Source organism: Manis javanica, chromosome 3 (genome assembly GCF_040802235.1).
Source record: "Manis javanica isolate MJ-LG chromosome 3, MJ_LKY, whole genome shotgun sequence".
In the NCBI taxonomy this organism is placed as follows: domain Eukaryota; kingdom Metazoa; phylum Chordata; class Mammalia; order Pholidota; family Manidae; genus Manis; species Manis javanica.
This window is the reverse complement of record NC_133158.1, coordinates 26,253,582-26,268,170: the sequence shown is the minus strand read 5'-3', so window position 1 is coordinate 26,268,170 and position 14,589 is coordinate 26,253,582. Positions and strand designations below refer to the sequence as shown.

The window sequence follows — 14,589 nt, the reverse complement described above, 5'->3', positions numbered from 1 at the left end:
GTTGATGTAATAGCAGCACTCTTCCTGGAGGAAGACGCAGGTGCCGCCCTTCTCGGCTGTAAGCAGATCTAGGGCCTGCCGGTTTTGAAGGGTGACTTTAGCTAGCGAAGTGACCTGTCTTTGGAGAGAGGCTAGGGAATCGGCAGTGGATGTCAGGGCTCCCTCAAGTTTGGCGTCGAGATCTCTAACTGCCCATAGAGAGTGACCCAAGGCTCCTCCCGAAAACCCCACCCCAATGGCTGAGGTGATTAAAGAGATACCGACCATGATGGGAAGGAAAGCAGCCCTTTTTGTGCGCGAGTGCAAGGGAGGTTGGAGCTCAAGGAATTCTGCCATGCTGTAAAGTGTAAGCTGTGGGATTAGGGTGACGAGAATGCAGGGTGTATCGGAGTTGAGAGGTAGTGAGTTGAAAAGGCTGCCATTACACCAAAAGAAGTGTCCTGGTTGCGTGAAAGTCTTAGAGCCGGAGGTAGGGGTGTAGATAGAGAGGCAGTGAAGTGCACTGGAGGTGGGTGGAGTTGGGCCTACACAGTGGTGGATGGTGAGATTATCTGGGTATTCTGGTTCCCACAGGGGTATGTCTGCCAGGGGACGGAGGGGTTGTCCTTCTGCATGGAAGGAGTAGTTGGAAATATTGAGGGGCACGGCAGCCAGCAGTGGGCGCTGTAGTGATGCGCACAAGAAACAATTGGCGGTGTTGAGGGTGTGGTTGAGAAAGATGGTGGTGTCTTGAATGAGCTGTAACCAAGAGTAGGAGGAATAAGAAGATGAAGAGGCGCCGTCAAGAGTTTGGATAATGACTTTTTCGGAATGTCTGATATCTGATGCAACTTGAGAGATCTGGGAGCGAGAGGGAACATACTCTCGAGAGATATGAAGGGTACCATGGGGGGTCGAGGACCCCTTGTAGTAAACTGAGGCTGTTACTCCAGCAGCCCATCGAGAGTCCCAGGGATCTGGGATTAATAAGGAGAATGAGCCGTTGGGATATTTCATGAAACGGTTGGAGGAGTAATACTGTGGGTACTGGAAGTCACCCATGTAGTGAATGGTGCAAGACCAGTAGGGGCATCCCCCGTAGGTGTCTTGCCATCGCCTGCAATAGGCTTGTCTTTAGTCATAGAGGAAGCAGAGGTAGGGAGAATAAAGGTAGCTGTAAATGAATACTTCAGTGGAGGGAGGAAAGTGGAGGTACAAAGGCTCAGAGCAGCCTTTCAGAGGGCAGTCTGATGTGGCAATGAGGGCAGTAACTTTTGTTTGATGCTGTGTGTAAGTCTGCTTGACTTTGAATCGCCATACAAAGGAGGGTGGGGCAGCAGGGAAGACAGTAGGAATGAGGGAAAAAAGCGAGAGAGCAGTAAAGGAGGAAAAAGTCATGATTCAGGTATGGATGGCACAGAGGGTGCAGGGGAGATGCGGAGCTTCAAGGGATCAGAGGGATGAGGCGTGGTAGAGTAGACAGCGTCTTGGGCTGTATCCGAAGGACTCTGGATTGTGACTGATGGGTCTTGGGTGTCCAGAGAAGGTGAGTCTTGGGTATTTGGTTTCAACCTGGAGATATGAATCCAAGGGGTGACAGAGTTATCAGGCAGTGAGAGCTTGGCGGCCGAGGGGGTGCAGAGAATAACTGGGTGTGGACCTTCCCATTTCAGGGTGAGAGAGGGCCGATCTTCTGGTGGCTTATAAAACACTAGTTGGCCGGGCTGTAAGACAGGAGGATTTTGGGAGGCGGATGGATCAGGAAGGAGCCAATCTTGATATTTCCACAATTCAGTGCGGAGGAGAGAGAGTAGTGGAAGGGCTATATTGGGAGGAATTGGTCCTTTGTGGGAAGGGAGCCCCGGGGGTAGAATCGGGCGGCCGTACATGATTTCAAAGGCTGACAAGAAGGAAGGTTTCTTTGGGAGGGCTCGAATGCGGAGTAGAGCTAAGGGAAGTAAGCGAACCCAGTCAAGGTGTAGTTCTAGAGATAGTTTGGTCAGGATGTCTTTTAGAGTCCTATTGGCTCTTTCTACTTTTCCTGAAGCTTGTGGTCGATAAGGACAATGTAAATGCCAGGGGAGCGAGAGCGACTTGGAGAGGTTTTGGATAATTTGGGCAGTGAACTCAGGGCCGTTATCTGATTGGAGGGAAGTGGGCATCCCGAACCTAGGAAAGATCTGGGTGAGGAGGATAGAGGCAACTACGGATGCTCGTTTGTTAGTGGTGGGGAAAGCTTCGACCCATCCTGAAAATGTATCTACTAGCACGAGTAGGTATCTGGTACGTCGTACAGGGGGCATGTTAGTGAAGTCTATTTGCCAATCTGCAGCGGGGACATTACCCCTTGCTTGATGAGCTGGGAAGGGTCGGGCTTTGAGGGGGGTATTAGGGTTAGTGCGTTGGCAGATGGTGCACTTGCAGGTGATTTGGTTAAGTAGGGTTTTGTCTTCAGGAGAAAGAGGAAAAAAAGATTGTAAAAAATGGATTAAGGATTGGGGGCTGGGATGGAACAGGTCATGTAAGAGGCGGAAGAGAGACTCTTTGTCCTGAGAGCAGAGGGCGTCTTGTGATAAGGCTAAAACTGCAAGGGCAGACGGATTGTTGTCTGGTGCGTTTTCTGATAGGGCAACTGACCGGGCTACTCTTTCGGCCTTGTTGTTACCTCTTGCAATGGGGGAGTCGTCTTTTTGATGTGATTTGCAGTGGACTATGCCTAGTCGGTGTGGGAGTTGTGAAGCCTCTAAAAGTTTAGTAATTAAGGCTGAATTAGTTATGGAATTCCCTTTTGTGGTGAGGAGGCCTCGTTCTTTCCATACTGCCGCGTGGGACAAGAGAATGTGGAATACGTACTTGGAGTCAGTGTACAATGTGAGAGACGTGTCCCGGGCCAGAGTGCAAGCTCTGGTGGCTGCAATGAGTTCAGCCTGCTGATTGGTTGTACCAGGGGGTAGGGCTCGTGCTTCAATGACATCTTCAAGGGAGACTACTGCATATCCTGAGTAGTGGATGCCCTCATGTTTAAAGGAGGACCCATCAGTAAACCAGATGAGGTCGGAGTGTGAGAGGGCTCCTTCGGAGATCGTGGAGTGGCACGGAAGGAAGTTGTGAAGGGCTTCCAGGCAATCATGCGAGGGAGTATGAGGAGAGTAGGGCAGAGGAAGAAGAGTGGCCGGATTTAGGGGCGGGCAGGGGAGGAAAGAAATGTTTGGATTTTGGAGAAAAGAGGACAGTAAGGTCAGGAGTCTGGAGTGGGGGAGAGTCTGTAAACTTTTGTAGGTTAAGAGATCTTTTAGGTGATGTGGGGACAGAATGGTAAGGGGCGCTCCGAATGTTAGTTTGTGAGCTTCTTTCTGCAAGAGCTGTCCAGCGGCTAATGCCCGTAGGCAGGGGGCCCATCCCCGAACTGTGGGGTCTAATTGCTTGGAGAGATAAGCTACTGGGGCAAAGGATGGGCCATAATATTGGCCTAGGACTCCTAGAGCTTGACTGGACCTCTCATGAATGTATAATGAGAAGGGTTTTGACAAATCAGGGAGATGGAGAGCTGGAGCTTTTACAAGGGCTTGACAGAGCTTAATGAAGGAGTGTCGGGGTGAGGATGATAATGGTTCTTCAGGGGGGCCCTTGCTGAGGTCGTATAGGGGTCTTGCCAACAGGGAGAAGTTAGGGATCCACGCTCTAAAATACCCAGCCAAGCCTAGAAAGGAAAGGATTTCTGTCTTGGTTTTGGGAACGGGCAGGTCAGAGAGGAGTCATTTTCTGTCTAAGGTAATGGACTTTCTTTGCTGAGACAGAAGGAATCCAAGGTAAGTGACAGAAGGGGAAGAGATTTGAGCTTTGACAGGGGATACTCGGTAACCTCTGGAAGCTAGAAGGTTAAGTAGAGACGCAGTGTCAAGTTGAGACTGTTCCCACGAGGGACTGCAGAGTAGAAGATCATCTACATATTGTAATAAAGTGGACTCGGGGTGATCATGGTGAAACTGTTTGAGGTCTTGAGCTAGGACTTGTCCAAAAATATGGGGACTATCTCGGAAGCCTTGTGGTAAAACTGTCCAAGTAAGCTGTACAGAATTTCTGGTGTATGGGTCCGTCCAGGTGAAGGCAAAAAAATCTTGGGAGGAGGGGTCTAGAGGAATAGAAAAAAATGCGTCCTTGAGATCTAGGACTGAGAAGTGGGATGCAGAAGCAGGGATCTGTGATAAAAGGGTGTATGGATTTGGAACTAAGGGATGGATAGGGACAACGGCTATGTTGATGAGGCGAAGGTCTTGGACAAGGCGGAAAGATCCATTGTTTTTTTTCACAGCTAATATGGGGGTATTAAATGGGGAGTGAGTGGGTCTGAGGTAGTTTTTGTTTAAGAGATCTTGAATGATGGGTTGGAGGCCTATGAGGGCTGAAGTGGTTAGGGGGTATTGGGCCTGACAGATATACTGAGAGGGGTCACGTAATTTGATAGAGGCAGGGGGACATAGGGCCATGGAGGGGCTTGTAATGTCCCAAACTTTGGGATTTACAGGGTGTATAAGGGCAGAACTGGAGCTTTCATTGGGTAGAGGGGGGTTGTTGGCTATGAGGGCCATCAGAAAGGGAGTACTGGGGGCTGTGGGATTGGATATAGTTATGGAAACGTGGAGGAGGGAAAGGATGTCCCGTCCTAGTAAAGGGATGGGACACTGGGGCATAACTAGGAAGGAGTGGGAGAAAGGTATGGGACTGTCTAGGATTGTGCATAAAAGGGGGGGGGGGTTTAATGGGAAAATCTGTTTACCTCCTACCCCGACTATAGGAGTAATGGCTGGTGTGGTAGGGCCCCGGTATTCTCACAAGACTGAGAAGGTGGCTCCTGTATCTAGGAGGAAGGAGATGGGGCGACCGTCTACTGTTAAAGTAACCCTGGGCTCCTGTTTGGTGATGGAAATGGTCGGGCGAGAAGCCCCCGGGCCCCGTCAATCTTCTTCTGCCATCCCCACTAGGGTGGGCTTAGGATGGGGGTTGTTCGTCCAGCCTCCCCTTCGGGTGGTTGGGCAATCAGACCCCCAGTGGCCCTTTTTGTGGCATCTGGGGCATGGGGTGGTAGGAGATCTGGGGGAGGGGCACGCCCTTGACCAATGTCCCTCTTTTCCGCACTTGAAACAAGCTCCTGGGGGGGGCTTGTCTGTAGAGGGGCGCCCAGGTTGTGGTTTTATCAGCTGGGCCAACATCTGGAAATTGGCCTGATCAGCTTTTTGTTTACGGCGTTCTTTCTCCTCCTCCCAGTTATGGAAGACTTTAAAGGCTACTGTTAGGATCTCAGTCTGTGGGGTAGCGGGGCCCTGTTCTAACTTTTTGAGTTTAGCTTTAATGTCGGGGTAGCTTTGAGCTAGGAAGTATGTCATAAGGACCTGTCTTCCTTCAGGTGTTTCTGGGTCCAGGCTGGTATACTGTAATAGGGCTTGAGTGAGTCTATCTAAGAACTCGGAGGGGGTTTCGTCTCTCTTTTGAATTATGTCTTGGAGCTTTTGAAAATTGACTACTTTACGAGCTGCCTTTTTTAGACCTGCTATTAAGCAGGAGGCAAAAATATCTCGAGAGTGGAGACCCACAGCGGTGTTATAATCCCAGTGTGGGTCTTGTTCGGGGACAGCAGTGGGACCAGGGGGACAGGTGGGGTCAGTCCTGTGGGTTTCGGTAGCATGCATTTGGGCAAAGTCCCAAGCTCGTCTACGCTCCTCAGGGAGGAGAGTATTGGCCAGGAGCATGAAAATGTCATGATGCGTGAGGCTGTAAGACTGGAGGGTCCATTGAAACTCCCTGATGTAGGTCGTGGGATCAGTGGAAAAGGAACCTAGGCGTTTCTCTAGTTGGGCTAAATCTCCTAAGGAGAAAGGTACGTGAACGCGCAAGATGCCTTCGGATCCTGCTACTTCCCGGAGCGGGGCGATAATTTTGGGAGGCCCTCGGGACCGAGTCTGAGGGGGACTGAAGGGTTCTGGCTCAGTCTGTGCAGGGGAAACAGGTAATGGGGGCAAAGCCGCGATAATTTTGGGAGGCTCTTGGGACCGAATCTGAGGGGGCAAAGACGGACGAGGCTCTTGGAACTTAGTTAGAGGGGGGCTGAAAGGCTCAGGCTCGATTTGCGGGAGGGGGGAAGGTGAGGGGGACGGAGGAGGAGGTGGTGAGGTGTAGGAGGAGAGGGGGGAGGAGGGGGAGGGGAGAGGATGGGAGGCTTTGGCGGGGGTGGAGGCGGCGGCGGCGATAGAGGAAGGGGGAGGGGCTGTTGTAGGAGAAGAAGGGGAAGGGAGAGGATGGGAAGCTTCTGCTGCGGGGAAAGCGGCAGCGGTGGCGGCGGTAGAGGAAGGGGGAGGGGCTGTTGTAGGAGGAGAAGGGGAAGGGAGAGGATGGGAGGCTTCTGCCATGGGGAAAGAGGCGGCAGCGGCGGAGGAGAGTGGATGGGTTGTAGGAGGGGGAGGGGCTGAAGGGGGAAGTCTGTATGGCGGAGGCTCGTAGGCCGGGTCAAAGGTAATTGAAGAGGGACTGGGAGTGTGTGGAGGGGAGGGAGATGGCTTGCAGGCTAGGAGAACTTGGGGCGGGGAGCAGGTGGTGCAGAGGCTGGGATTTTGAGCTAGGAGGCGAAAAGCTTCGATATAGGGAATCTCCTTCCATTTTTTCAGGCGCTGGCAGTAGTTAAAGAGATTGCGAGTGATGTTAGGATCAAGAGTTCCCCCTGCGGGCCATTGGTTGTTATTGTCTAGGGGGTATGTCGGCCAGTCTTGGGAGCAATATTTACGGAGAAGTTTTGGTTTTATATCAGGCGTCAGGGAGAGGGTAGCTAGATGCTTAAGCAGGCATTCAAGAGGTGAACTTTCAGGGAGGGATGAGGAGGCTCCCATGGCTAAAGGACAGAGAAGGAGACAAACAGGGGAAGACAAACGGAGATCCTTGGACTGGAGGCAGACCACAAGGAGACAAAATGGCTAAAGGACAGAGAGGGAGACAAACAGGGGAAGACGAACGGGGATCCTCGGACTGGAGGCAGACCACAAGGAGACAAAGGGCGTCCCCGATGATCCTTGGTGGTCTGCGGAAACTCGTATACGAGTCGGAATTTCTTGGGAAGTGTGGGTCGTCACCCAGACTTCCCTAAGAAGGCAGAGTGCCAGAGTCACGAGGTACCTAGCGCTAGGCGTTTTCGGCAGACCGAACAGGTTTCGGCAGAGGGAACAGAAGGAGGAGGGGGCGGGAAAGGGAGCGTTCTCATCCGCAAAGGAGTCACCTCATTTATGGCTGTTGGAGGGGGAGGGGGCTGAGAGTCTGCTGCAGCTGTGAAGGCCTGAGGTGGGGGTTTATGGCTTTTGGAGGAGGGGCCTGAGGGTCCGCTGCAGCCGTGAAGGCCTGAGGCGGGGATTTATGGCTGTCGGGGGAGGGGCCTGAGGGTCCACCGCAGCTGTGAAGGCCTGAGGCGGGGAGTGTTCCCTCCTCGTCCCCGAGCGTCAGGGCCTTGCCGGACGATCACAGTCAATGGCACTGCGATAGCTCAGGGAAGAGTGGCCCACCCCGGGGAAATTTTGCTTAAAAAGTTTCAGCTGAGGCGGGGGTTTATGGCTTTTGGAGGAGGGGCCTGAGGGTCCGCCGCAGCCGTGAAGGCCTGAGGCGGGGAGCGTTCCCTCCTCGTCCCCGAGCGTCAGGGCCTTGCCGGACAATCACGGTCAATGGCACTGCGATAGCTCAGGGAAGAGTGGCCCACCCCGGGGCGGGGGGGGGGGGGAACTTACCTAAAGGCCAGAGAGGAGTGGTGAGTGTGATGAGCCAGCGCCGGAAGAAGAGGACGAGGGCAAGCTGCTGCTGGTGTTGGGGGAAGACGGGGCCCAGTTGGGGTGTCCCATCTCCCGGGTTTCGGCACCAATGAAAGGAAAGGAGCGACACACAACAGCAATTCACCGGAGAGTTCCGCTTTATTAGGGAAAGGTGCTGGGTTATATAGGATGGGGCATAGGGTGATTGTGGTGTTACTTCTACGGGGCTGGTGGCTGTTGGCTAGGTGCTGGGATTGGGAGGGGGGCGAGAGGTGATTGGGCTTCAGGTGGTGCCGGCGGGAACCGAGGACCCCGAAAAGAAGCCGGAAGTTCGCCATCTTACTGGTGGGGACCCTTCAAGAGTGAGACAGTGGACCAGAACCAATAAGAATGAAGAAGACAAGGCTTCCGGGCCAGGATGTTAAATGACTGTCTTAAAGAGAATTATAATAGCCACAAGCTCTGAATCACGGTCTGCGCCAGGCACTCTGCTGCGCCCTCTACAAGCATCACTTGAATCCTCCTCCCAACCCTCCATAAGGTAAACTCCCTGCTCTATGGATGAATGGAGAGATATAACACTCCCTCCCTTACCCCTCCCTTCACCTCACCACCACCAGGTCACACACAGATCCAAGCAGAAGCCAAGACTTCAATCTGCAATACTGACTGCCAAGGTGAATGATCAAGGAAACTGGGAGACATTAAACCACGTCCCATGAGCTAACCTGGAAAAAAAGATGTAGCAAAGAGCTGGGGATAAGGCACTGTCTCCAAGTATTTGGAAAGTTATCTATCAGGGCAGCTGGCCTAAATCTGTTGACCTCAGAAAACAAAACTGAAGTCAGTGGGTGGGAGAAGGGGGGAGGGGGGAGGGGGGAGCAGGGACAGGGGCAAGAGGCTGTCAGTCCCCCTTGCCAGACCCATCTTTGTCTCAGCCTCTCTATTCGACCTGAATTTTGGCACATATGATGGCTGTCTGAAAATTCAGCCTGACTCCTTGCACAATTCAATTTAATAATAATTCAAGTGAAAAAGACTGTGAATTTGGACAAATTTGGAGTATCCTAATTCTCCCCAGCAAGCAGTCCCAAACAAACCCAAAGAGGACACACCAAATGTAGCCCTCGAGAAAAGCAGTTTAGAGTTTCTGCCGACTGACATTTTAATTTACTCCCTGAGCCTTTCCCTGCCTTAGGCAGTTTACAGGTCAGTGATTCCTATTCTCTTGCACACCTAGTATTTGCCTCCTCTCTTTAATCAAGGAAAGAGAGGAGGCGAAAAGCAAGGATGTCTGGCTATAGCAAAACGCAGTGTTCTACCAAGATCAAACAGTTAAGCTGCAGCAAGCTAGCTAACTGATTGTAATATCAAAGGATAATAAATCACTTGGAAAAAGGGAGAAATAGTGATCAATGTGAATACTATAATTTGCCTTTCATCAGGTGCTGCTGAGATCTTGATTTTTTTGTTGTTGTTCATCTAACAACAATCATTTCTAACTTCCTTTATTCTCATTTAAAAATACATTTTATTTCCCTCCCCCAAGCCACTCAGGTGTGCAGTGTTATTAGATGAGGTTTTTTTAAGGAGGCATCAAATTCCATATTTTGTACCCTGTTAAAGGGAGCATGTGTGGTTTTCTGAATCCCATGTCTTTTTCAATGGCTGCTGTTACATGATTAAGAAATTGATTGAACTCCGAGAGATGAAAGCATTTCAAAGAACGGCCATGTTCAAGTTACAGATTTCAGTACATGAGACTTATGAAAAATTAACAGCAGCCAACTGGCCAATATTTCTCATCCCTAGTGACCCCTCAACTCCCCCCTACTAGCCCAGATGGGCAGTGGTAATGAATTAAAAGCAGATAACAAAAGAAAAATGTTAATGAATACCTTGACATCTCTTTACCACTAATGATTCCTAAAAATCTACTTTTTTAGTAGTTTAAACTGTACCATTCATCTTGTTGCACTTTTAAAACTTTTATTATGTACTTCAGTTATAAAATCTTCCTGGCAGAATCTGCAGCAAGGTTATACTTTAAGATAAATTGCCCCAGGATTTATCATCAGACTGTTAATATCCAGGGAAAATGACCTGAATCTCACAGAAAGCATACAGCTTACAGAATTTGGTCCTCCTGATTGTTTAAATTTATGTATAACAGCTTTATCTCAATATAATTCACGTACCATACACTTCACCCATTTAAAGTATACAATTCACTGGTTTTTACTGCATTCACAGAGTTTATTTTCTTTTGGGTATCCACAGTTCTGTTGTTTTAATTGGTCTTTTTGGAGGGCAAGCCACAGGGAAAAATCTAAAAGAACTTTTAACTTCATGAATTTGAACTCAAAGAATCAACTACTACTTTTCTTCCACCCTATGGCTTCTTTCTTTGTAAATTTTTATTTTTACATTTGGAAGAATGCACTCTGCCGGTTGAAGTTCTCTGTGCCGAGCGTCAGCCCAGAAGTGGTCTCATTCCGCTAAAGCTGTACCTTTGCTCTGGAGAACATCCCTAGGGCTTTGCTGCTGGAAAATAAAATCTTTTTCTCTGGCTTTTCCTTACAGACATTTCTGGGCACAGCTCATTGCAGACTGATCTTAATGACTTCACATTTGCTCAAGGCAAGTAGCACCAATATAAATTCACAGAGGAAAAATCTTTATGGAGTATCAATGAACCAAGGTTCACTCTTCACACTTTGCGCTGCCTAAGCATGTGTGTGTGTGTGTGTGTGTGTGTGTGTGTGTGTGTGTGTGATTGCACACACAGTCATTACAGCATGGCTCATGGGTCTGATTCAGGTTTTTTTCCTTTCATAAGAGGAGATAATTAGACGTGAACACTTACCGTCCATTCAATTCCTGGACATTCCCTGCCACCCCAGACTTACCAAACCCCTTGGAGGAGTGGGGTCCAGGAATCTGTATTTTAAACAAATGTTCTGGAACACTGGGGGACCAAGGCTGCTCTGTCACATACCAAAGACTGCATATTCAATGCAAGCAGTGGCTGGTATTCAGGGAGACCTATGCACCAGAATTAAATGCCTAACTGCTATGGTCTGAATGTCTGCATCCTGCCAAAGTTCTTATGTTGAAATCCTAACCCCCAAGGAGACAGTATGAGGAAGTGGGGCCTTGGGGTGCTGATCACACCATGACGGCGGGGCCTCAATATTGGGATTGGCGTCCTTACAGGAGAGGCCCCGCAGAGCTCCCTCAGTCCACCACGGGAGGACACGGCAAGGAGGCACCAGCTACAAGCCAGGACAAGGGCTCTCATCAGAACCCGACCATGCTGGCATCTTTATCTTGGACTTTCAGCCTCCAGAGCTGTGAGAAATAAGTTTCTGTTGTTTACACATCCCCCAGTCTCTGATATTCTGTTACAGCAGCTGGAACAGATGAGGAGACTAACTGTTCTGCAGTTGGAGAGCACCCAAATCCCTGTGTGTGTGTGTGTTACTCTATGCCTACTCTGTGCCTCCTGCGGGGCTACAGGATAAACAAAACTGAGCTCCTGTCTCTGTCCAGTGAGGATCTGGACATGCAAACCAATAAATCACAGTAAAATATTAAAAATTAAAGTTACAAAAATTCCTGTGTTACATGGCCAATTTGGGGGAAACTTTCTAAAACCACCTTTGGATTTTTTGTATCTCCTCTTTCGTCTGACCAACGCTCCCATCCCCCTACCCAAATACATATCCCAACACAGACAAACACACCAGGTACACACACACCACACGCTGCCCCCTGCTCTCCCCATGCACACATCACACAGATAGGGTTGCCAGATGTAGCAAATAAAATGGAGGATTCCGGTTAAATTGGAATTTCAGATAAACATATTTGGGACATACTTATAGCAAAAGAAATTCATTATTTACATGAAATTCTAATTTAACTGAGGGTCCTCTATTTCACTTGGCAATTCTTCATACCTCCTTCCATGTAGGTCCTCTCCATCCCTCCCTCTCTCCCCCTCCCTCTCTTTCTCACACACAGACACACAGACACATGCATGCACAGACACCTCTACGCTACTTTCGCGTAAGTCTACTATATCACTGAAAATCCCCTCAAGTAGAGCTGACTCACCCCCTTTTTTACCTTTCTATATTGTTTGCTTAAACTTTTTTATATTAACACACATGTATTATATTTGAAAATAGAAATTAAAAAATTGGTCAGAAATATTTGAAGTGCATATTAAGTTCCGTTAAGCCACCACCATTCCTTGAGAAAGTGTCCCTCCTCCTCACCAAGTCTGTGAACGCACCAAGTCTGATACTGTGAGAGTATCATGTTTCTAGGGAAACGTGTGGATAGTAACATAGGTCCAGTGAAAAGGCAGCTAGGAATGGAGAGTGGAGAAGGCAACAAAGAGGGACATAGGTATGGAGACTGCTAAATGCTTTGATTTTTTTTTTTATGGTAAAACCAATTACAATAATAATACTCGCCAGGACTGCTACATTCGGTTGTACAGTGAGTGAACTGCACAAGAGGCGCATCCACGGCAAGAAGGACTTACTCTGCTTGCTCCTCCCCCACATCCAGAGAGCACCTTTTCCTAATTTATATAAAGGCCCCACAGAGGCTAACAACTGCCTCCATGAGTTAGCATTTAGGGGAAACTGCTACATGCTAGCTAGCATGCTGACTTAGGATGCCCGACCCCCTGGGGAGATCTCCCTACTAGAGAAGGAATGCACTCCAGGATATTTGGGGCACAAGCAGGTACCAAGGGCTTGTCTAGTACATACCCTGGAAGCTGCCACCCCTTCTTTAGCATGGTCTCCCTACACTGGGCTCCTGAAAGAAGTCCTAGAAGACTGTTTTTGCCAAAGATGGCTGCTATATGCTCTTCTACAACGTGACTCTCCAACCTGAAACCAGGTAGGAGCGCAGGTGCTCCAACCAATACAATACAGCACAGCTGATGCACAGGGCTTTGGAGGCTGCGTCATAGCAGTTAAGGCACCTTCTGCCTCGATTCCAACTGCCCGGAGGCCCCGATGCTGTGGGGGAAGACACGCTGCATGGAAAGGCCGAGGATAGCCTCAAAGTCATCCTAGCTCAGGCAGCAGGTATGAGCAGGAATGAGCCTTCAGGGGATGCCCATCCTCTGCAATGGTGTCACCACCAACTTTCAAGCCTTCCCAACTGAGCCCCCACCATGCTGGCATACTGACATGCCTTCCCCACTATGCCCTGTGTGAGTGCCTGACCCACAGAATCCATGGGCACACGTCACTGTGTGTTGCAGTAGTTCAGTACTAGTCACAGTACCTGGAACAAGAGAACAGAATGCCATCTAATCTATGAGCCTGACGAGAGCCAACAAATTCTACCCAAACCTGGAGAGCAGAGTGGTGCAAGCAAGGCCAACAGTGTTGCTCTGAAACTGACCAGACTTGGGCTGCTTCCTACTATTGTCTAAAAAATACTTTATGAGCCCATTGATCACACCAAGACAGAAACTGCACCATGTAAAGAATCACCAACCAGCAAAAATGGCTTTATTCTCTCATTACTGCCTGCCAGAAGCCATCTGAAACTATGTCCAAATTTTCCCACGCTGCTCCTTTCCTCTGGGGGAGTTTGGTTTCTTCATCAGTCTGAACATCCCTGAATCCCAAGGCTTGCAGAACACACTCAGCAATGGGGCAGGATGGAAAATCTTGCAGGTACAGTTGGGTTACTTTGCAATGATTTTTTTCCCTGGAAAGAATTGTGAGGCCATAGTGTTATCCAGTAACAACTCTCTTGGGCCTTTTATGGGATATTAAGTATGAACCTCTCCCTAACAGGTTTAAGAACATGCCTAAGAATAAATTTAACAAGCAAGGGTTATTTTTAAATGAAGGTGTGTTCAGAAGAGGGTTTGCAAACTTGGTTCAGACAGACATGCAGCCCACCTCTGGGAAAAGACACAGAAAGCTTAGCAGATGTACAAAAAGACTGTCAGAAACTATCAACAATTCATTAATTCCACTGATCGCCCATAAATTTAAAAAGTCATTGCATAGTGTTGCCCGGGGTCACAAGGCCTAGGTAGGGGATTTTTTTAAGGGCTCCCATGACATTTGTATATAGTTTCAATAAGTACCTGTGATGATTTAATAAGGTCCAAGAGGTACCCCAAATCATCTCTGTATCTTCAGGGAACTCACAATTTAAGACACTCGTTGTTGCCAAGAATAGAACAGCCAGGACTCATGAGAGTTTCTGAGCTATTGAAGAGGATGTGCACTGCTATTTAGAAACAACCATAATGGCGCTTGTTTTTCACAGTGACATCAAAAAGGACAAGACCTCCCACTTGGAGCCTCTGCTGGAGACAAGCCGTTAACCACATGATCTTGTAGCATGTTCCTGAGTCTCTGCTTCAGCCAGCCCCCTGTATCATATACTAATAGACTGCCTGGAAGGGGTGCATTCATCTGGCATCTCTTATAAAAGAATGATGCACAAGGTACTTCCAACTCTCCAGGAAGTGACGTGATGTAATGGCCCAAGCACTGGTCTCACACATGTTTGAATCCCAGCCAAAGCGCCTTCCGACACCCTCTTGAGAACTCGTTTCTCCTAACTTGTAAATGAGGAGTTTGAACCAGTGTGGTGCTTCCCAAAATGTGTTTCTTACAATACTCATTTTATAAGATATTTCATAGATTTAAAAAAGAAAAAGGAAATGATCCTGTGATCAAGTAAGTTTGGAACATGCAGTATACGGAATCACTCTTTTGGAGAAATCAGATTAACATAGACAAGTCCTGAGAAGTCCTGCATTAAAGAAGCTTCT

General features: G+C 48.8%; 1 long non-coding RNA gene across 2 annotated transcripts in view; it reads right to left on the bottom strand.

The window, feature by feature from the left end:
- The window catches only part of LOC108397543 (uncharacterized), a 342,658-nt gene that overhangs the window by 309,765 nt on the left and 18,304 nt on the right, over positions 1–14,589 (bottom strand). Inside the window, exon 5 of one of the 2 annotated variants that reach the window (XR_005061534.2) lies at positions 11,795–13,505. The exons of the other annotated variant lie outside the window; for it this stretch is intronic. This is a non-coding gene — a long non-coding RNA (uncharacterized lncRNA). Of the gene's footprint in view, positions 1–11,794; positions 13,506–14,589 lie in introns of those variants that run through there. 2 annotated transcript variants of the gene reach the window in all.